At 40.2% G+C, this 23563-nt stretch overlaps 1 long non-coding RNA gene across 2 annotated transcripts in view; it reads left to right on the top strand.

The window, feature by feature from the left end:
* The window catches only part of LOC106557670, a 31667-nt gene extending 9332 nt beyond the window's left edge, over positions 1-22335 (top strand). Inside the window, exons 2-7 of one of the 2 annotated variants that reach the window (XR_005377357.1) lie at positions 17244-17532; positions 18308-18395; positions 18635-18685; positions 19021-19189; positions 19624-19799; positions 21720-22335. This is a non-coding gene — a long non-coding RNA (uncharacterized LOC106557670). Of the gene's footprint in view, positions 1-17243; positions 17612-18307; positions 18396-18634; positions 18686-19020; positions 19190-19623; positions 19800-21719 lie in introns of both variants that reach the window. The other variant, XR_005377356.1, reaches the window with a different exon arrangement.
* Positions 22336-23563: the final 1228 nt, after the last annotated feature.

The raw sequence follows: 23563 nt of genomic DNA, 5'->3' as shown, positions 1-23563 counted from the left end.
TCTCTAGAAGATATAAATATCTTCCCTACCTTTGATATGATCCTCATGTATTTCATTCTGTTTAAAATTCTCAGAGGTTAATCTCTCATACCCACAGAGTGAGTGATTACTGGGGACCCTGGTTGGAGGGGAGCAATTTATAAAATGAAAATAGACAAGCTTTAGACTAAATAAAATAGATATGAACTATTTACTGAAATGAAATGAGAGAATTCAAATGAGGTAATTATCTGGAGTGCAATTTCATCAGCTCTAGATTTTCAGGGAGAGGCCACTTTGCTTGTTTACAGGCAAGGTTCTTATTGCACAAGGTTTAATTGCAGATGTTAATGTGTGTACCTCTTTCCAGCTGTGGAGTCTCACCCACAACAAACCCAAAGATTGTATTTGAACCATGGGCATTTTGGAGCCTCTGGAAGGGTCTCTGTCAAAAGACCTGGACATCTTTCCTTTAATGTCTGCTCTTCACATTACCAGTGAGTTAGACCCAATCTTGTGTCCACATTCCTTCATGGACCCATTTCCTCAGGCATTCTTCTAGAGATTGGGCAGATCCTGCTCTTGCTGAGTTTATATTCTAGTGGGGGAGACAACCAAAATATATTCAATAAATACATACCTAAGTGTGTACATGAGAATAAAAAAGGGCACTAAGATTATAACCAAGGCAGATGGGCCTAGTTTTGGCCATGAAGGTCAGGAATGGTGAACTCCAGACAGAAAACCAAGAGCAAAGGCCCTGAGGTAGAAATGAGCTCACGTGTGTTATTCTTTTTGACAGACTTGTATAGCTCTTAGTATATATGAGGAATTGACTTAAGCATTTTACAAATAATAGATCATTTAATCCTTATAGAAACCCTGTGAGGTTATGCTAATCTTATTTGTAAAATACTACATTTTATAAATGACAACATGGAAACACAGTTTAAGTAGCTCACTAGCTTTAACTCACATAGCTGGTAAGTTGTGGAACAAGGATTCAAACCCAGATCTGTCTCCTGGGTCTGTGCTCATAACCACTCTGCTGGTAGTTCCCAAATTACTGCACATGGGAGCATTTAGGGGATCTTTAAAAACTACTGATGCCTGGATCCGTCCCTTAGCCATTTGGATATAATTGGGATGGGCTGAGAGTTGGACACTGGGATTCTTGAAAGCTCCCAGATGATTGGGATGTGCAGCAGATCTGGAGACCAAGGGTGTTGTGCCATGACATTTAGTATTAGAGTGTTTGAGAACCTGAAAGAACACCAGCATGTTTAGGCTTGAACAAGGGAAGGAGTGGAAATCCTTCCCCTCTGGCCCCTATTGGTTGACATTTGCCTATTTATGCATTTGCCAAAATGCACCCATATACAGAAGAAATGGTTTACTCTTGAAATAAGAGTACCCTGGTCACACTAGTGATACCATTCCCATTAGCAGTTTTCCTTCCTGCAAGGTGTGCAGCCAATTTTTGCCTGACCTCAGAAGAACACCCCACAAAGGCCATCAGAGGCCAGCTCTTCTGGGGTAGGAGCAGGTCAGGCTGAACTAATCCCTGAACCCAGTAATACTGGCCCATTACCTTTGAGAGAGCCCATTTTATATTTTTTGCATAAGTTGATGCTTAGAGTGGACCCTGGTGGTTTCTCTCCATACTAATGCCTTCGTTCACTCTTGTGCTATAAATTACTCTTCCATTTATCAGAAAGTTAGGTGAAACCAGCTAGTAATAGACTCTAAGCTGTGGGGGAAAGTCTACATTGTGTCTTGAATTGGGGTCAAAGGCAGTGTGGAAACTTAGGGAGGCACTAGATAATTTATTTTGTCAATAGGCACCATGGAACTGGGAAGGGACAAGAATTGTGTCATTGATTCCAATATTTGGCTCAGACATATTCCTAATATCTCACCAAGATAGGAATTAGGACTATTTTTTTGGTGCCAAGATTCTGCTTGGAAGAACTCAGAGCAGGTTAAGTGGTTGCCATGTGACTTTGGCTTGAGTTTTGATTGGTGTGTGGGTAAGTTGTTTTGAACATTTACAACAGGCCTTCCAGAGTATCCCATTCCTGAAAGAGGGAAATGACTGCTCTGGAGACTGAGAGGAAATGCCAATTCAATAAAAGAACAAGGAAGTTAAGAGAACTTCCCGACACAACCTTTGGTGAGTTGTTAAACTGGAATTGGAACTGGAATTGGAAATGAGGGTGTCTTTGCCAGGCATGACTGATTAAACTCCACACCCCTATTCATATGAAAGGAAGCCTTCCAAAGACTCCTAAACAGGCAGTGAAGTGATGAGAAGAGATGATTATGGCACAGATGCCAAGAGCAGGCTCCATATTACTTACAATCCTACAGCACATTTTACGTGATTAAAATGTTTCACAAGGGTAGCAAAGGCTGTGCTGTAAAATGCCCCATCAAAGCCCCAGCTGGTAAGCCAGAGATTATGAAACAAAGCAGCAGGTTAGGAAGCCAGTGTCATCCACATTCTCCATTAATGTTGTATACAATTAGCATTCACAAGTATTGGCTCAGAGCTCACTCCCAGTGTAAGGATTTATGTGGCTTTATATAGTGCCAAAAAGTCAGATATGTGTCAAAGACACTTGATTAGAATCTATCTCTCCAAGAGTCCTAAAAATACGACATACTTAGGACTACAATGACTTGTATTTGCTCCTAACATCAGACACTTTGGACATTTCCTGAAAAGCAATATGTTTAGGTAAAGTTTAAAAATGGGTCATATGTGATAAGTATTATCTAAGTTAATTACGTGACAGGTATCTGTGGATTCCAGCATGTGGGTTGTGGAGAAAGGATTATGGTGAAGGGACATGGGAGGCCTTATTTTCTTGGCAGGACTGGAGAAGGGAGGCATCTAGTACATGTGCATGTATGTGTGTATGTATAAAGATTTGCATACAGACTGTATATATATATACAGACATTTTTTAATTGAATGCAGATGCTAGTCAGTTAAATATAAAGTTTACTGATTTCACACTAGCTTTTTGCCATTTTCTATTTTCTTTTTTTTTCCATTTTCTATTTTCTTAATCAGCAAAGACTAGAATGTTAATAATAACTGCCCTGATCCTTTTCCTTGAAGTAATAGAAATTAATTCCTTGGGTTAATGAAGTGGCAGTGACAAAACCAAGCACAGACAATATGAGAGAATGTACATCTGCCCTCTCTTCCTCCTGGGTGGGAGATTCCAAGGGGAAGAATTCTAGATCTGCCTCAAGATCCTGTACTGAATCAGGCCATTGGGCAAAGCAACAGAGCTGACAGGGCTGACATAGCCAGATCATGCTGGGCTGACAGTGGAGAGAGGGAGAGAGAGAGAGAGAGAGAGGGAGAGAGAGAGAGGGAGAGAGAGAGAGACTATTGTCATAAGACTCTAGGAGAATAAATACCACAACGGAAAGGCTGGCGATGAAGGGTCAATGCTCAGTGGGTCTGGTTGGATGGGGAGTTAGCAGAGCTTTAAGAGAGGCAGGAGAGAGAAGATATTCAGGCAGTTACTTTAGTCCACTTTTATTTTATTTTATTATTTTATTTTATTTTATTTTTATTTTATTTTATCTTATTATTTTTAAAAAAGGTTTTATTTATTTATTCATGAGAGACACAGAGAGTGAGGCAGAGACACAGGGAAAGGGAGAAGCAGGCTCTCTGTGGGGAGTGAACTTCCATTGTAGATCCAGTCTGGCTGATGGATCATATTTCTTTGAATATGAAACCATATAGGAATGAATTTTACAACTGAAACCATGGAAAGCCTTATCTTACATAGATTATAACAGTTCTGCAATATCCATACTTTTTATTTTTTTTCTTGCCTGATACCCCATGAGACTGGAAAGGATAAGTATTGCAGCTAGATAAGCTTTCTGAGCCTAAGGAGTCCAGAGTCTCTCATATGGCAAGTAGATTTGGACCTTGTCATCCTTAATGAACACATATTAAAAGCCTTGGTGTTAATCAGTGTAATTTGCTGGCAGTAACCGAGTCATAGTTCTAGGTAGTAGATCAACAAAGGTCATGAGAGGAAGAAATTAGGTATTATATTTGCTGTCATTTTTGAGCAAGGGGAAGTATTGACTAGAATTTGGAGGGAACAGCTTGCCATTGCAGATGGCCAGCACCATTGTCAAGGGGAGACGAGGGGGCAAGAATTACATGAGGCCATCCAATATTAATTTGGAGTTATGGAAGTCCAAGACACACATGCCAACCATAAGCTCCATGCCATGCTCATCTCTCTGTCAAAGGTGAGTGTGGCCATGGAATACCAAGTGCACACTAGTGACCATGGTCAAGAGGAAGGTAAAGGGCTATGAAGGAAATTTATAATGCTCTGCCTCACCATACACAAGACTGAGTTTATATCATACCAGAGGAAGTCATGCCAAGTGGAAACCCCAAGGGCCCAAGAGACTTGATTAGATTTTCCTTCATTATTTGCTCTCAGAGCATCCTGTAATTTCCATTCCTAGCACTCCTTGCAATTACAAGTAGTTATTAAGTAGTTATTTGTTAATGTTTTTCTCTTTAGATTGTAAGTTCCATGTGAGCAGGGCTAATCTTGTTTATGGATGTATCCTTAGTGCACAGCATGGTGTCTAGCTCATGGTAGGTGCTTAATGATTACTGGTTCATTGAATGAATAAAACTAGTGTGATTAAGGGTAGAGCAGGAATGAACACCAATATCTAGGGGATTGATGGTGAAGAAATGTGATCCAAAGGATAGCGGTAAGAAGAAATGGTACACAAGTAGAGTTCTAGGAAAAAACTTCCCATTGAGGGTGAAACTGGGTTAAGAAGAACATTGCGTTATGCTGAGTGAAATGAGTCAAGCGGAGAAGGACAAACATTATATGTTCTCATTCATTTGGGGAATATAAATAATAGTGAAAGGGAATAGAAGGGAAGGGAGAAGAAATGTGTGGGAAATATCAGAAAGGGAGACAGAACATGAAGACTCCTAACCCTGGGAAACGAACTAGGGGTTATGGAAGGGGAGGAGGGCGGGGGGTGGGGGTGAATGGGTGATGGGCACTGAGGGGGGCACTTGACGGGATGAGCACTGGGTGTTATTCTGTATGTTGGCAAATTGAACACCAATAAAAAATACATTTATTATTAAAAAGAAAAAAGAGAAGAACATTGCTAGGTAAGGTGTAGCAAGGACCAAAAGCTTCAGCATCACTTCGGAGCTTGATGGGAATGTAAGATCTTGGCCCCTCCTGCCAAAATAGAATCTGCATTTTAAGCAGATGCCCAGGTGATTTGTGTGCATACTAACATGAAAGAAGCGTTGCTTATGGCATGACTGCTGAGGGCACTCGGAGAAACAGTGGTTAATGAAAATGGAGGCAAGGGGGGATCTGCCCCACTGAAACCACAACATCATAGGTGTGATGTTCAATCTTCAGATAGGGGGAGGTCTCTTGCTGTTAGCACAGGATGAAGATGAAGCAATTTAATGTAGACTTGTCATTGTCAGTCCTGAAGTTGGCCTCTGTGAAGTGACTAAAGACAGCAAATCATGCTAAGTTCTACTGCTATTAACATTAATGACTCATGGTGAAAAAAATCACACCATCCAGGCAGGGAAATGGAATGGTTAAAGTGTAGGGACTTTTGATCCACAATTTATTCTTACTGTTTGGCTGAATTTGAATGATAGGAAAGAGAAAATGAGCATGAATGAAGGAGCCCTGGAGATAAACAGTTGGTTTTACCAATTGTATAGGTCAGAGATATTCCAGCTGCATCTAGTGGAATTTGCAGTTCTTGAGGGATCCCTCAGGGGATGACAAAAGTGTAAAAGGTTGAGGAGGAGACAGGACAAGAGGCCATATTTAACTAGAAGAGCTGTTTTACATGTCTGGGTTCTACCAAATACTTGAGGGATACAATGAGGACATTGGCTTGCATGCTATTTCAGATAGATGACTAAAAAGGGTTTGGTCAATGGGAACAGGTTTAATCTAAACAATTGTAAAAGGTCATGGAGTATTTTCAGACCCCCCCTTGAAGGAAAGCAGAGAAAATACAGAGGTTGGGCATTTCTTTTTGTAGGTACCTATTATTTAACCCAAATATGTAGTACACATGGCATCATTACAACTTGATCTAAGATTTCTTACCACTTGAGCCTAGAATTCCTCTTCGTACATAGCCATAGGTAGTCATTAAAATTGCTTGGGAATAGTACTAGAGTTGAAATTCTTTTACCAATTTGGGTTCTAGGAAGTAGAAAGACATGTCAGTAATTTCTCTAATTGTCTATATTTTAGTAATATAATGATGATTTTATATGGCACAAGAAGTGAGCATTTGTCAATTTTTCTAGCTACTCAGCACCTTTTGGACTCCCTTCCTATCACTGGGGTATTTCCTATCTTATAACTCACACCTCCCCAAGAATGGAGCCCACAACTATTTTCTTCCCATCTACCCTTGCAGATACACAGTAAGTATTGCACCTGTATCAGACCTCTGATTAGAAGAGAGCAGAAAGAATAAGCTGGCACTTCACAGGTTCCATTTTTGGGTAAAGGGAGGCATGAAGGCATCCAGCTTTCTAGAATATTAATGGTGAAGATTCTGGCACTTAGCTACCAACTTTAATGTTGCAAGCTGAAATATCTTAATCCAGTTTCAGCAGGAATGGAATCCTGACTGAAGCAGAGATATCCTGTGCTTTGAGCATTGTTGTTTCCTTTATAGCCTCTAGACCTGATACTCTGGCCCTCCTGCAGATTTTTTAGTACCCGTTAATATGTTTCCTTTCTATTTAAACTAGCTAGAGTGGATCCTGTTGTTTGCACCCAGAATCCTGAACTATGGTTAAAAATAAAAGCTCTAATTCTTAATCTTTCCTTGTGTTAGTTATTGATTTCTGCATAATGAATTATACCATAACTTAGTGGCTTACAACAGCAATAAAAGTGTATTATCTATCACGGTTCCTGGGGTCAGAAATATTCAGGAGTAGCTTAGTTTTGCATTTGAGATATGGGCTTGGGCAGCAGTCATCTGAAAACTTGACTGGGACTGGAAGATCCACTGCCAACATGGTGGCAAGTTGGTTCTGGTGGTTGGTAGTTCTTTTCCTTGTAGACTTGTCTACAGATCTTGACAGTCTTCATTATAAGTAGTTGACTTTTGCCAGAACAAGAAATCCACGAAAGGAAATAGGGAGTGGTAAGGAGAGAGAAAGAGAGGGAGAGAGAAAGAGATGGAGAGAGAACCAGGAAGAAGCTGTCCTTTTTTTTTTTTTTTTTTATTTATTTATTTATTTTTTATTTTTTTTTTGAAGCTGTCCTTTTTATGACCCAGTTGGGGCAATCACACACCATCACACTTCTACCACATTTTATTCATTTAGAAGTGAGTCAAAGCCCGGTCCACATTAAGGGAAGGGGGAAATAGGCCCTTCAGTTTGAATAGGTCAATGCCAAAAAACTGGGGGACATCTTTTAAATGTCAGAAGCACCTCGTGGCTCAGTTGGTTAAGGGTCTGCCTTCAGCTCAGGTCATGATCCCAGGGTCCTGGGGTGGAGCCCTGCCTCCTGCTTCCTGCTCAGTGGGGAGTCTGCTTCTCTCTCTTCCTCTCTTTCTCCCTCACCCTCTCTCTCAAATAAATAAAATCTTTAAAAAAATATAAAACCACCAACCATGCTCTTTGTCATATAAATTTGTAGTGCCTTCCTTTGGTAGGTGAGCTAACCTGCCCTGCCCTACCACTCTGAGCTGAGTCATTAGACTTAATTTGTCCAAAGAGATCTTTGGAGACATGATGATGCAAACAGAGATTTGAAAAATGCTTGCAAGTCTTCACTTGCTCTCTTACATCTCTGCTGTCATCATGATGAATCCAGGGTACCCTACTGAATGATCGGAGCTACATGATATTGAGTCAAGTATATTAGTTATCTATGACTGCATATCAAATTATCCCAAAACTTAGCAACTCAAGACAATAAGCATTTATTTTCTTTCGGAGTTTCTATGGTTTAGGAATTCAGGAGTGGCTCAGCTGGTTGGTTCTGGCTCAGGGTTCTGGCTCAAAGGTTATGGTTATTAGAAGGCTTGGCTGGGACTGATGAGTCCATATCTAACATGGTTCATGCATGTGTGTGGCAAGTTGGTGCTGGATGTTGAGGCCTTGAAGGTTCCTCACCATGTGAATCTCTCCATAGGGCTGACTATGTGTCTTCACATCATGGTGCGGCTTCTACTTAGCTGAGTGGTCCAAAGGAATAATAAAGCAGAATCTATAATGTCTTCAGGAAGCAAACCTTAGAATGACTGTCATCTTTGGAGTATCCTATTAGTTACACAGGACAGCCCTATTTTATGTGGGAGGTGATTGCACAGGGCAAGGATATAGTGGAAGGTAAAAATCACTGGTCACCATCTTGGAAGATCATAACTTTAAGTTGCCACAGTCATTCCAGTTGAGGACAACTTATATCAACCTACTAGTAGCTAGCCAAAGCCCAGGCATGGAAGCAAGCTATGGAAGATAAGCAGAGCTGCCCAGGCATCCCCCAGCTGACTCCAGATGCCTGAGCAATAAATGAAGTTTTGTGGTTGTTTGGCAGCATTATTGTGCATAGCCACGATAATGTGCTGATACAAGCACATTAGTGACACTGGGAGACATTTAGAGGATTATGAATTAGACTCGCAATGAAAATCCCTGGGCTCAATTTTCCAATTGGCTAGTACTGAGATTCATATATAAACAGGATCTCTGCCTTTGAGGACTTATATTCTAATATAATTCACACACATTGAAGCATTTGAGCTATTGATTTATTTGTTTTTCCTGCAAAATAAAGCACAGGAATAAATGCATGCAGTTACTTTTATTCTGAATTTGTTCTCAAGCCACTTTTGTGTGCAGAGAGTAAATTTTTTTTTCCCTTGAACTCTTTAATCTTTTAAAAATTGGCTTCATTAGGTATAGTTTACATATAATAAAATTCACCAACTTTAAGTCTACAGTTTGGTGAGTTTTAATAAATATATATGGTCACATAATCACCATCACAATTCAAATATAGTGCACTTCCATCACTCCCCAAAGTTTGCTCATATCATATTTGCTTTTAAGTAAACTTTTTATGGCAGTAAAATATAGGCAAGTGCAAGCTCGATGAATTTTCACGAGGTGTATCCATCATTCAAATCAGGAAAGAAAACATGACAAACACTCCAGGGGTTCCCACATGTTCCCTTTTTCCAATGGTAACTAGTAATCTGGCTTTCATCATCATAAATTAGTTGCCTGCTTTTGAATGTTAATGTCAATGGAATCATATAATAAGTATTCCATTGCATCTGGTTTCTTTTGTTAAACCCTATGCTTGTGAGATTTTCTCCTATTGCTGCATCTAGTTGTAGTTTGTTTATTCTCACTGCTAGTTTTCCATTGTATGAATATGCCACAATTTATTTATCCATTCAATTCCCGACGATTGCTTGGGTTGTCTCCAGTTTTGGGCTACTATGAATAGACCTGCTATGAACATTCAGTACATATTTGCTGGCATTTTTTTGATGGCTTTGCCTATTTTTAGGGGATAGTAGGAATACAATAGAATCAAAAACTGCCCATTCATTTTGATTATATTAACTGATTTGGGACACTCACCAAAAAAACCAACAGACTTTTCAGAGGACATTTTCCCTGATGAAAGATTAGGCCCCAGGTTTGTATTTGCTTCATTTTATGAGAAAAAGAAAATAAAAGAGTGTGTTTTGAAATTTGAGAGGCAGGTACTTAGATGGTCAAATGGCTCTTCACATTCCAAGCTCTTCACATTCCTTTTCTACCTCTCCCCGCCCCCCCCACTTCTTTCCCACTTCTCTCCATTTCTCCCTTCTTTCTCTCCAGGCATTTTTAAGTACATAGGAATTTCAAAGACAGAGGTGAATGTTCCTCAGAATGGGGACTTCTTTTTTTTTTTTTTTCCATGAAAATGAAGATGAAGTCAAGTGATTTTCAATTTGCTCCAAATGCCTTCTTTTTCTGGGAAATAGTTTTGGAGTTTCATAAACATTGAAACATTTTTGTTGTCTCAAATTTTGTTCTGCTTATTACATCCTGCCAGACAGGTCTCAATAAGCCATAATGAAAGCCACGACAGCCATCATAACCCGCATCCTCTCACATCACTGAGGCTCTGGTAGCCCTGCCATTAGAGGAAACCTAACATTTCATCTGCCATTGTTGGTGGGCAAGTTTCAATTTGGGCTGGCCAGGCCCTGAAATGATCTACAAATGGCAGGTTGCAGGGTGTTATTTTATAGACTATAGGCTAGTGAGAAAGTCCTGTTCCTTTTAAGGAAGCTCATCTATTCAAAATTGAAATCACTTTTGTACAAGGACTGTTGGAGGACAATCCTTCCACATCCCACATGCCACATGTGTTTTAAGGAAAAAAAATTGCAAATTCTAGTTGCTTCTAGTTCTTCGACAAGCCACCAGTTAGCTCATTTTGCGAAACCCTTTCTACTCACGTGGGTGTGTAATAGACATGTGGTCTCAGTGTCCACTCCCCACTGATCCTTTCTCAAGAAGGCTTAATGATCCCATCTGGTTGATCCCTACCCATGACTTTACCCCCTCAGAGTGAGCTTCTATGGGTTAAGTCAACTGCACTTGAAACCTCTGATCTGGTTATCCCTGGCCATTCATCATAAGTCAGGACTTTGGTTTGAGCTATTAGGACAGCATACTGTCCTATTTTGTAGGATTTGAAACTGGAGGTTGGGGCTTAGAGGCTGCTGGCATGGGGTCTTCTCTGAAAGGCTAGGGCTCCGTTGTGAATGGAAATGACACCAAAGAAGCAGTATTTGCCATGTTTAGACTCTATCATTTTTTCACTCTTCTAAGTAAGCTGGAGAGGAGACTTTTTTTCTCCTTTCCTCCCAGTTGTGATCATTTCAGTAAACACAGACCTATTTCTGTCAACTGCACTAAGGACCTGTGAATGGCCATGATGCGCTGACCATGCTTTCATTTAATATAACCTCAAACTGAGTTTGCAAAGGAAGCCTCCAAGTAGCCACATGGGTTGGGGTATGTATTTCTCCCCCTTCATGCAGATTGGACTCTGAAGTACACATGTGAGAAGGCATTCTTTTTGAGGCCCAAAACTCACTCAATAGAATTCGTTTGCATTTCTATTTGAGCAGCCTGGGGACAAATATAGTGAAATGAATAGCCTTTTAATTTAATTGGCTTCCCAGTGTGAATCCAAAAATAGAAGGCACAATCCATCTTGGAATTACTGGAGAAATCACTGAGATCCAAAGCTCAGCACATAACCCTCCCAGAGTGTAAGCATCCTTCCCACTGATGTCAGACCTCCCACAGAAACTGAGGCAAAGCAGGGGTTTAGTAAAGAGGGGGATCTAGTCCCAAACAGGCAATTGTGTCTATTTATTGGTTTTTAGCTGCAATTGCCTTCTCTTCTTCAAATATAAACTATACATTAAAGGAATAAGAAAAGAAGTGCTATTACTTATCTGTGTACTTTTCAAAATCAAAATAGAGTCAATGAAGAGAGAAAAATCTAATACATTTGACTTTTAAAAATGAAACTAGAGGAGAGTATCATAGCACGGCTGTGAAAGCCTGATTTAAAGCTGTCAGAAAGTCCTGACATTTCAATCTTCTGCCTCTTAGCGCTAAGATTCTATTGGAAACTCCTGGGTTAATCTTGCTTTTGGGTTGGAAATGTGGAAAAAAGGAGAGGTATATGCTATCTGGGTTACAGGCCAACAACATTCTCAATTCTTTATACATTTGAAACACAACTGAATAGAAGAATTTTGGCACCTTGTGGTCCCCGTAGAACAGGATTTGGGTGAGGAGGCACATAGGAGGAGGTAGTGCCTGATGCAGAGGGAAGAAGCTGATGGAAAACATTAACCACTGAGGAGAGCAGTGTTTTCTCCAAAAGACTTATCCCATGCTAACTAGAAGAGCCACTTGTGTTGAACTTCTCTGAAATTTCTATTTTTCTCCACTCTCATATAAAAACACATGCCTTGGGGTGAATAACCTGTTCTTTGCTAAAACTTTGGTGGAATTCAAATGCCAATGGGAAAAAAATGATAGAAACATCATCAAAGTAAGTCCTTTTGTTAAAATAAGAGAATAAATTGCATGATTTGTGAGCCAGAGGTTCCCGAGAGGAGAGTACTAGTGTCCTCCAGGTAGCAGAGAGCTCCCCACTTGATTTCAACAATTTTCCTTGTAGTAGCAGAGCTCAGCTCCACCTCAGAAGTGGGATCTGTCCTCACCTGGAGTGGAAGGGGAGAATTCCTATCAGGGAAGGATTGTTTTTTAACCCAGGTTTTATTCACTCCCCCTCCCCTGCCCTCCCAGATCATGGTCCTGAGCAAAACTGTATAGGAGGTTGTAGCAACTTTTGGTTTAGTTGTGTACCTCCTGCCCTCCCCCAGATTCTTGGGTGTGTCTCCTTCCCTTCAGTCTCTCTCTCTCTCTCTCTTTTTAAAGATTTTATTTATATTTATTAGAGACAGAGAGAAAGACAGATAGGCAGAGGGAGAAGCAGGATCCATGCAGGGAGCCTGACGTGGGACTCCTGGATCCAGCCCTGGGCTGAAGGCAGGGCTAAACTGCTGGGCCACCGGAGCTGCCCCCCCTTCAGTCTCTCATCTGGTTCCTTGCCATCCTTACCTAACCCTCTACCTGTGTTCACATCTTCAGTGCATCATCTCGCTCAATTCTCAGAACAACCTGATGAGGTAGGTCATATCACGAGCCCCATTTTGCTGATGGAGAAAGTGAACCTCGGAGAGGTAATTGTCCCAAGTTCCTGCAGTGTTTACATTCTAGTTGGGATTTTCTGAAGACAGAGCAACCTTTACGCCCCTAAGGATTATATCTCTGTAGAGAAATTCCAGGGGCTAGGAGAGCCTGTTGACATTGATGTTCTTGAGGTAAATCACTTAGATCGCTCTACCTGCACGTGCAAGGTCTGCACTTGGCATCTCTAGCTGGGGAGGGGATGATTCTATTTGCATTGAAGAGGTGGCAATGAGCTTTGGAACATTAAAATAAGGACTGATTCTTGGGCTTTGCAAACAAGTCCCTTTATTTTGGAAAACACTTGTCCTCCCTAATGTCAAGGGTGGCATTGAAAGAGGCAGAGCTAGAGGACAGGATAACAATAGAAAGAAGCACGTTTTGCTGCCGTATTCTAATTCAAGGCAAGCCATGCTTTGGGCTTCAGGTTTTTTCCATCTGTGGCATGAGGGCTTTTCATTAGACGATTGCCAAGGCCCCTGTTTTAGCTAAACTTCTGCTTGCTCTTTGAGAAAAGAAATTAATTTTCCATTTAATATGCAACATTTTTTTTCCACTAGTGCCTTTATCTCTCTCACCTTTGGGATCATTCCTGGCTTCCTTCTTGGGCTGTTAATAATTAATAGTGCTAGCGTTTATAAGCCAGTGGTAATATGTTTTGATTTTATCATTTCTTTTCATGAATTATGGATATTATTAAAAAGCAATTTTTTTAAAGTCCAAGAAGGGAATGGAAGTTGAAGGGAGGTCAGAGGTGATGAGAGGGCAGGTGATCCTGCTCCTCCATCATCTGTCAGGTTTAATAAGTAGCTTTTAGCTTGAAGGAGCTCCTGCTCTTTCTCCACATCTCCCTTCGTGGGTGGGAAGACACAGCCATAGCTGGAATATAAATTAATACTAGAGCCTTGAAATCCTCCACCTGCTAGGAGGTCACTGCATAAAGCAGATTTCTCTTAGATGTCATTCAAGAGGGTAAACCCCTGAATTGCTCCTGAGTGAGCACACTCAAATTCTGTATAGATTTAGAATCAGGAAACTCAAGGTTTCATATTGACATTGTCTTTGATTGACCAGCTGTGTGACTTTGAACCCAGCAATGAACCTGTTGGGGCTCCTTATCTCTAAAATGTTAAAATGATATCACACTCATCTAGGTAACAAGAATCTTTTGAGAGTAAGTGTAAATGTTAAAAATAAAACAAAGTAAAATGTCTGATCTTTGAAATACACCATAAAGAGAAGGAAAAACAAGCCATAAACTGAGGGAAAATATTTGCTAAACATATCTAACAAAAGACTTATATCTAGAGTATATAAAGAACTCATATACGCCATATGTAATTTTTAAATGGGTAGAAGATTTGAATAGATACCTTACAAAAGAATATGTATGAATGGCCAATAAGCACATGAAAATGTGTTTAACATTGTTAATTATCACAAAAGTGCAAATTAAACCCATGAGATAATACTACATAATAATTAGAATGTTTCAAATTTCAAAAATAGGAAAGAAAGAAAGAGAGAGAGAGAAACTAAGAAAGAAAGGGTGACAATACCAAGTGCTGGCAATGGTGTGAAATGATTGAAACTCTTCATACATCCTGGTAAGAATATAAAATGGAATACTCATTTTGGAAAAGAGCTTAACAGTTTTCTTATAAATATATACCTACCATATGACCCAACCATTGCATTCCTAGGTATTTACAAAAAAAAAAAAAAAAAAAAAAAATCTGAAACTTTGACACAAGACCCGAATATGAAGCTTTATTCAAAATTACTCAAAACTGGCAACAACCAGAATGTTCATCAACTGGTGAATGGATAAACTAGTAATAGCACATCCATACAGTTGAATAAAAGAATAACAAGGGGTACACTTAAAAGGAATTGAACTCAGAGTACTTATTGTATGATTTCATTTATATAAACCATAAGAAAAGACAAACCTAATACAATACTGGCAGAAAGCAAATTAGTAATTACCTAGAACCAGAAATTGTTGGGTGAGGTTGGTGATTGCAAAGGGACATGTGGGAAGTTTTGGGGATGATGGAAGTGTTTTATATCTTGACTATAGTAGTGGTTACACAGGTGTATACGTTTGCCAAAAAGCATCAAAATATGCACATAAAATGAGTGTGTTTTCACTTTGGGTTTCATTTGAATAATTTTTACTACTAAGTCTTCAAGTTTACTTATCTTTTCTTCTACTGTATTTTGTGTTGTTGCAAACATTGTATTGCATTATGTTTTTCATCTCTGGAAGCTAATGTGAGTCTTCTATTACCTCTGTGTCTTTCCTTATGCTCATTCTTTTCTCTACATTCTTGAATACAAAGCATGTATTTTCCTTGTATATTCTATCATTTGTGTCATTTCTCTATTTCTATGATTGATTTTTCTTCTTTGTATTTTCCTATCTCTTTGCATATCTGGTAATTTTTGACTGGATATCAGACATTGTAATGTTTACATTGCTGAGTACTGGATCTTTTTTTAATTCTTTTAAATATATATGAGTTTTATACTTAGAAATTATTTGATTCATTTGAGACTTGCTTTTAAGCTTTGTTAGACAGGACCAGAGGCTTAACTCTGTGGCTAATTTGGTCACGCTGCAGAGGCAATGTCTTTCTGGGTACTCAACCAGATCTCAAATAAGCATATGCAAACAAATGAGTAATCAGTACTCAACCAAATGTGTATCATGAGGTTTCTCCATTCTGCTGTTGGAAATGGTGATTATTTTTAATTCTGAATAAGCTCTGAGTAATTTTCACCTGCTCTTTTACAGTGGTTCTTTCCCTGGCCTTGAGTAGTTTCCTCCCATGCTGAGTCTTATCAGTATTCAGCTAAGGACTTGATGGGAACCCCATGCAGAACTCTGAAGCTCCCTCCCCTGTTCTCTCTCTCACTGTGCTTCTATCTATTTTCTGGTATACAGCCCTGCAAACTCTAGCTTCCTTGACTATTCCCACCCCCCTTGACTCTGTGAGGGTTCCTCCTCTCTGTGCTAAAACCTGAAAACTCTCCCCAGTTGGTAACCTGTGACAATCACAGATTCATGTTGTTTCTTTCTTCTCTCTTATGAACCACTGTCTTGCCCTGCTTTCTGTCTAGTCTTTGAAAACCATTGTTTCATGTATCTTGTCCAGGTTTTTAAAGTAATCTCTATGCCCAACATGGGGTTTGAACTCACAACCCCCATAAAAAGAGTTACATGTTCTATTGACTGTCAATTTTAGTGCCCCTGTTTTGTCGATAGTTTTTTCAGTTGTTGGGAGAGTTTTTAGTTGTTGGGCATATCTTGTTTTTGTTACTTCATCACAGTTGGAATAAAAAATTTCAAATAAGTCGCATTTTACTTCATGTGATTTATACTTCAATAGATGTCATGATGCATTCTCATTCACTAGGGCTGCACCATAACCTGGATGCTCAGGGTAGCTTTGTAAAGCTTTGCCATGTTGTATAAGGGCTAGAATGTGACAGGAGGGTCTGCCTAGAAATTGCAGAGCAGTGTATCATTGACTCACTTGGTCCCACCATGCATACATCACCCATAATGTTGCTGCAGCCCTTATGGCTCTTACCTTTTCAGAGTTTACTGGCTCTGCATCATTTGCTTGGCAATGCCAACAGGCTGTGAGTGCTGGAGAATCAAATCCTCCCAGAGCAGCCTTCAACTCATGTCTAGGGGGAGTTGCTGTATAGATACTGCAGCTCCCTTGCTCTTCAGGAAGGCAGCTCTGGGGAGCATCTTCTAGATGTTTGCAGAGTTATCCAGCAAGATCAATCTTCAGCTTCTCATAGTGGTAACTTGCTTGATATCACACTTTTTATTCATACCTTTCCTACCCTGTCTGACTTCTTCCTTCTTTCTCCCTAGACCCTTTAATTAGTGTTTCCTGTTGTCACCTTCCAAATAACCCATTTGTAAATGAATCTTTGTCTCAGGGTCAGCTTCTGGAGGGGCCGTAACTGTGACAGTATCCAACTATACCTTAAACAGAATCAGGCTGCCCAGTGGCCAGCCATTCCCCATTAGAGAAGGAGCAGGGACCCCAAGCCTAGTCAGTCTTCAATTCTCTGCTTATCCTTGCCTGTGATCTTACACATGAATGATGTAGCACATGCCTTTGGTGGTAGAAGTATCAAACAATGATCCAGTTCTAGGGGACAATTTTGGCAGTAAATACAGTTTTAAAGATGCCTATTATTTTTGGGTTAGTGGTTGTATTCTAGAAATGTACTTAAAGAAAATAAATGAGGGTCTGTGCATTATTTGGTTCTCAGACTCTGCACTGAAGCTCTGTCTGTAATATCAGAGAAATGGAAGAAACCTTTTTTTTTTTTTTTTTTTTCTGTGAGGCAGCAGCCCTGGGAAGGCCCCAGCACAGCAGAGCCCTCTTACCTGGGCTGCACCTGATTAAGCATTCCCTGCCCTCCGCAGCAGTTCCAGTACATAGAAGTCCCAGGCAACCACTACGTGCACCTGAACCAACCTCAGAACGTGGCTGACATCATCAGTGCCTTTCTGCAGAGCAAGGAGATGATCCCACACTAGCTGTAGCCTGGACCTCGGGCTTTGGAGGCCTCGTGCCCACCACTCACCACCTGGATTCCTAGTTCTCAGGCCCTCCAGCCAGGAGATCAGCAATAGGGTACATGACTGTGATAGCACATTCATATAATGGAATACTTTGTAGTCATTACAAATGCTGTTAAAGGTTATATATTTTGGTAAGAGATGTTCTAGTGTATTATGTGATACAAAAGGCAGGTTATAAAGCAATAAATATAGTATGATCATATTTACTTCTGTTTTGTAGTAAAGGAAATTTCTGTTTGAACTTTGCCAATTCACAGAAAAGCATGGCTCCCATGTAACCTGAAGCCAGCTTGAGCCTCCAACAGCCATACTGGACTCGGTTGAGAACTGTACACCAGTATTAAACTGGAGAAGCAGATGGCCTCATGCAGATGACATCATACTGTGATCATGGTCAATCCCAATGGCAACTTCTCAGTCCCCTTTGTAATAACTGCAAAGTACCATGTGGAGCCTTCCTAATTTAGAAAAGACTGTCTCCCTCTTGCCTTCTATTTGGCTCTCACTACTCATTAGGGGAGGCCTGATGAGCTTCTCCTCCTAGCTTTCCTTGTCTAACATACTAAGTTCATCCTCAGTAGAGACCATTTTGGGTCTTTGGTTATTCTCGGACATACTCGAACGAAGTTGCTCAAAAGTTGTAGTCAAACAAATGTCACCCACAAGTCTTTTCTGAATGCCTTTTATGTGCCTTGTACCTATGCAATGTCTAACAAAATAACTGAGTGACTGACCCATAGGGACAGAGGACCATGAGGAAATCATCTGAATTGGAAATGAAAATTCTTCTACCTTCTACATGCTCTCCTCTCTCTCTCCTCTTTTAGTTTTCTTCTGCCCACATGAGGCACCAGTTGAGCCATAGAGAGGAGAGTAGTGGAGATGGCTCATCCATCTTCAAGGAGAGTATTTTGGGTAAGAGCTTGAATATAAATGAAAATAAATAGTCCAGAGCTTATTCCCTGACTGGGGGTATAAGAGAGATATATAGTCAGAGAATTTTTGAGCCACCTAAGCCAATTAACAGCTGAGGGATAAAACCCAGCGAGATTAAATGATTTTCTAAAGTCTAACAGTTAACAAGTCATGAATAATGACAATTGAATATTTACATTAGATAGAACCTCATATCGTTTCTATTTATTTGTTCATAGGAGAACCTGCCTCTCATTGCATCAGTTTCTATTTAGAGGAGACAAGAGCAGGTGGGTTTGCATTAAAGTCATTCATGGGCTTGAGGGAATCATTTTGAGAAGACAGATTCTATAGCCAGGCCAGGGCGTAGGACAGCCTGAAGGACGTTTGCAAAATACAAAGCCTCACATTTCATCCTTTGCAAGCTCTGAGTCAGCGGGTATGGGATGGGGTTTAGGAAAACAGAGCTTTCGACTGCTACCCAGCTAATTCTCGAGCCAGTCAAATGTTAGACTCCTGGCTTGACCAAGCCTCAGGCAGTGTGGGATCCAGAGGGAATAAAAAATGGGAAGAGAAAAGAGGAGATTGGCTCACAGGATTTGGACCAATTTTTCTTTTTTTCCAGAGTGAATTTTTTTCTACCCTGATTGATGTCTGCCCTCAAATGAAAAAATGGAAACCGCATGTTTATGGGAATTTGCCAGCTTGGGTAGAGATGGACTGGTAAACAGTCTTCCAGCTTCTCCAGGGCACAGATGAAAATAGAACTAAAGGCTACCCCTGTTTCTGTCTCGGTGAGCAGTGCACGTGACTTTGCTCTGTCTCATTGCAGAACAGGGCTGTCGCACATTTAAATAAAATGTTCACCATTTTATTTAAAAGCGGTTTCCCTTCCCTTTGCTCCCACAGAAGCTCAAATCACAATATTTTGTCTCCTTTTCTAATAAAAGATGGAGCTTAGCTATTTGGGAGAACTGACAGGTTTTTCTCATCTTTTGTTTGATTAAAGACTCTGAAAACTTTTAGGAGCCCTGCTGATGGTTTCTTCCCACGTTTGAATGAAAGGCAAAAAGGAAAGGCTGGGAGCCCAGGAACTGGCAGGTGCTCTCTGGGCTGCTGCTAGTTGGCTGCTAGGGAATGGGCTTCTTTACGCTACAAACTTTAGTATTACGGAACTCTAGGCTAATGTTAGGTCAAAATGCTCTTTTACATCTTCTCATCTTTCCAGCTTTGTCAGCTTCAGACCTTGAGCGGGTCACGTACCTGGAGTTGTGGTGAGCCTGAATGAGAGGTTCCACCAATGACACACAGGAGACTCTGCCTCTCCTGGAGACCTTGTGGTTCTAGCAGGAGAAGGAAGCCTTCAGGCTGGGGATTTGGCAAACTTTTTCCTCAAAAGGCCAGGTAGTAAATATTTTCAGCTTTGTTGGCCTCTGTCACAATTATTCAACTCTGCCATTGTGGTGTCAAAGCAGCCATAGAAAAATGAGTGGGTCTGTGTTCCAATAAAACTTTATTTGCAAAAACAGGTGGCTGGGTTGGATTTGGCCTTTGGGCCATAGCTTGCTGACCTCTGGTCTAGGACATTAGGAACCTACAAGCAGAGACAGGGCCGAGTTTGAATCCTAGATGGTCTACTAACTAGCAATGTGACCTTGGAGTAGTTACTGAAACTGTGAGCCTCATCGACTTCAGCAGTAAAATGGTAATAAAATCACTACCTCAAAAAAAGAAAGAAAAGAAAAGAAAAATAATAATAAAATAAAATAAAATAAAAAATAAAATAAAATAAAATAAAATAAAATAAAATAAAATAAAATAAAATAACTACCTCATAGATATGCTGGTAAGAGGCCTGGAATAAGTCCTGGATTGATCTTCAACCACATGTAGGAACCCAGCCAACACTATTACATCACTTCATTTAGAGACCAAACTAGAAATCAGACTTCAGATGCTGGGGCCCCATGGGCTGTATTTAGTTAACTGAGGGGTTTTATTTGGATCACACGGCATTTTAAAGACTTTTGTTATATGAATACTTTTAGATCATATTGTATGCTTTCGATGTGTCTGTCAAAGACTACTTTGTTGTCTTATGGGTGGATAGCCTCACTTTTTAATTAATTTTATTTATTTATTTTTTGGATAGCTTTACTTTTAAAATGTCCTTCCTTATGTCTATTGGTATTTAAGTTTATAAATCCTTGATCGGAAGGGGTCTGAAGACTTTCCCAACTCCAAAAGAATATGACTCTGCCATTCTCCAAGGATGATGCCAAACATTTCACATTTCACATTTAGGAACAAGTCACCCAAAAACAGTGGTTTAAAAACAGCAACAACAACCGTGCCTTACTTCTCCTGAGTCTAGGAGTTGGCCAGGCTATTCTGTTGTCACAGGCTGGGTCCAACTGACCTCAATGGCCTCTCTCATGCATTTGTTGTAAGCTGGAGAATGGCTGGGGTAGGTCTGCCTAAACTTAGACAATGCCACTCTCTTCCATGTATCTCTCCTAAGCCTCCAACAGGTTAGCTAGCACAGGTCCTCAGAGAAGCAAGAGGGGAGGCAGATAACATGCTCGTACAAGCTTCTACTTGGATCAAATTTGCTACTCTCCAATTGGTGAAAACAAGCATTCAGCCAAGTCCAGAGTCAGCATGGGAGGTCACTACCAAAGCCATAGAGAAGAGTGGAGAACTGGAGATACCAATGCAATAAATCTATCGCAAAAACTTAAGTGATGGTTTGTGTGAGGGTAAAGGGAGTGCCATTATTCTCTTTGTTATTACTGAAAAATGTGGTAACTTTCTGAAAACAAAGAATAGGATCATGTTCAGGCAATGGTGAGTGCAAGTGACTTTGAGTATGTGTGTCTGTGTGTAGAAGGGGTGATGTTTCTCCTTCTTTTCTCCTTGTCCCTCAAACCAAGAGCAAAAAGAGAGTTTTGAAGACCTTTGAAAACTCTTCTATCAGCCCTCTGGGGAACTCTAAGAGGATGATTTTAAGGACACTGTTAAGTGGGTGATCTTTCCAAACAAACACTGCTCTCATTTTTGACATCATAAATTGCTTGCATTCTTAGCTTGGGATTCATCTTTGGAGAGGTAGTTATTTATTTCAGACACACACCAAGAAGTATTCATTATAAAAGTGAGAGTGAATAGAAGTAACAATAACAGAAAAACCCCACCACACTACCATCGCCAACAAAACATGAATAGGTTATTTTTGCAAAGTATTGTGAGTTTTCCACATGGTAGTGAAGATAATAAAAGATATGACTCAATATTGATTTTGTAAATCTTTTCCTTTGCATACAGGTGTTGCCGATAAGGTCCCAAGATAAGCATGTGAGATGAAATAATGAAAGCTGAAATGTCAAGACTACTCATTACTTACATTTGTTTTTTATAATCTAGGACTTAGGGTACGATAGGTAAAGAACCCATGTTTTTCCAAAGCACTGTTTTCAATTTTTTAACGGAGATAAATGAACTGTCAGCCCATCTGACACTCACTACATTTGCTAAGTGCTTAGTAACACATGAAAATGATGAGAAGAATGCCAGAGCTGAGCAAGCGGAATCCACAGAGATGAGATTGAGTTCCTTGACGCCTGAAGTGTGGTCCGTGGAGAGACGTCACCACATCACCCAGGAGCTTGTCTGTACCCAAACCTGAGGAATCAGTCTGCATTTTATCAAGACTCCAAGGATTTGTATGCACATTAGCATTTGAGAAGCACTGGTTCCTAATTAATAATGTTCTAAATTAGAGCCTATATCTGGACTTATTAGAAACATTAGTATTGTAAAACATTTATTCGTAGACTACTTTAATAAAGACCCCAGATCTATTACCATTTTGGGGCCTCAGTGTTTATATCCATCAAATGGGGACACATAACTCCCTTTCCTGATTTGCAAAGGAAATGAAGCAATCAAGCCATAGCTATAATAAAGTGCTCTGGAACAAATAAAGAGATAGTGGGTCTTATTTTATTAACAAAGTGCTTCAATCTCAATATTTTAGCTAAGTACAAGTCCTAAACGCTGAGGAAACTAAAGAGGTCAAGAAAACACTATTCTGTCTTCATGCTTTTATGAATATCCAACCATCTATCCTGGGTAGCTGGCCTTCTGCCACACTGAATCTGCTCCGTTATGTCAATGATGGCCCATCACTTCAAAGGAAGGTCTTAACACCTGGCACTTGATTCTAGGATTTTGTTGCTGAAAATGTCCTCTCCCCAGCACTATTAGCCTCGCCTGGAGGCTTATTGAAAACACAAAACCTCCAGCCTGAACTCCCAGTGTCCAGAACCAGAACCTACTTTTTGAAGTGATCCTCCTTGATTCTTGTGCAAATTAATCTTTGAGAAGCACTGATCTAAATGAGTATTTCTCAACTGTCAAAAAGGAAGATCTTCCTCTGCTCTATGGTCCTTCTAGCTGGACTTAGAAGCAAATCGACAGATTTGCAGAGGCAGATTAACAGGAGAAATATTTAATAGGTGTACATGCAGGGAATCCACACAGACATGGAAATTTCAAAGGCAATGAGGCACATGAAGCTTATGTGAGCTAAGCAGAGGGGAAGGAGTCTGTGGATACAAAGGGGAGGAAGGCCATTAGCAGAGAGGTGAGAGGAGACGTTTTGAAAAACAAGGTTGCCTTATTATGCAGATAAATGTCTTAGGTAAAGGGGACACTCTGTTTTTTGTGTTTTGTTTTGTTTTGTGTTTTGTTTTTTGTTTTTGAGACTCTGTTGATAGCTTTCTTCCAGGTACAGGCTCTCCTTTTCAAGGTAAATTTAGGCAGCTGAGGGGGAGACAAACAGCTTTTCCTGCTGGGTATGGATTACTTTTAATTAGAAGTAATCTTTATGCCAAAGTGGCCCATCTTGGGGCAGCCTACCCTAGGTCCCTACAGAACTGTGGCTATACATGAGAATTCCACAGGGGCCTTTATTTTAATTATTTTTAAAAAGATTTTATTTATTTATTTGGGGAAGAGAGAGTGAGAGAGAAAGAGAGCATGAAGGGAGGGGAGGGACAGAAGGAGAGGGAGAAGCAGACTTCCCACTGAGTAGGGAGCCCGAGCAGTACTGGATCCCAGGACCCTGGAATCATGATCTGAGCTGAAGGCAGATGCTTAACTGACTG

Source organism: Canis lupus, chromosome 24 (assembly GCF_011100685.1).
Source record: "Canis lupus familiaris isolate Mischka breed German Shepherd chromosome 24, alternate assembly UU_Cfam_GSD_1.0, whole genome shotgun sequence".
NCBI lineage: Eukaryota > Metazoa > Chordata > Mammalia > Carnivora > Canidae > Canis > Canis lupus.
This window is presented reverse-complemented; position numbering and strand designations above follow the sequence as displayed.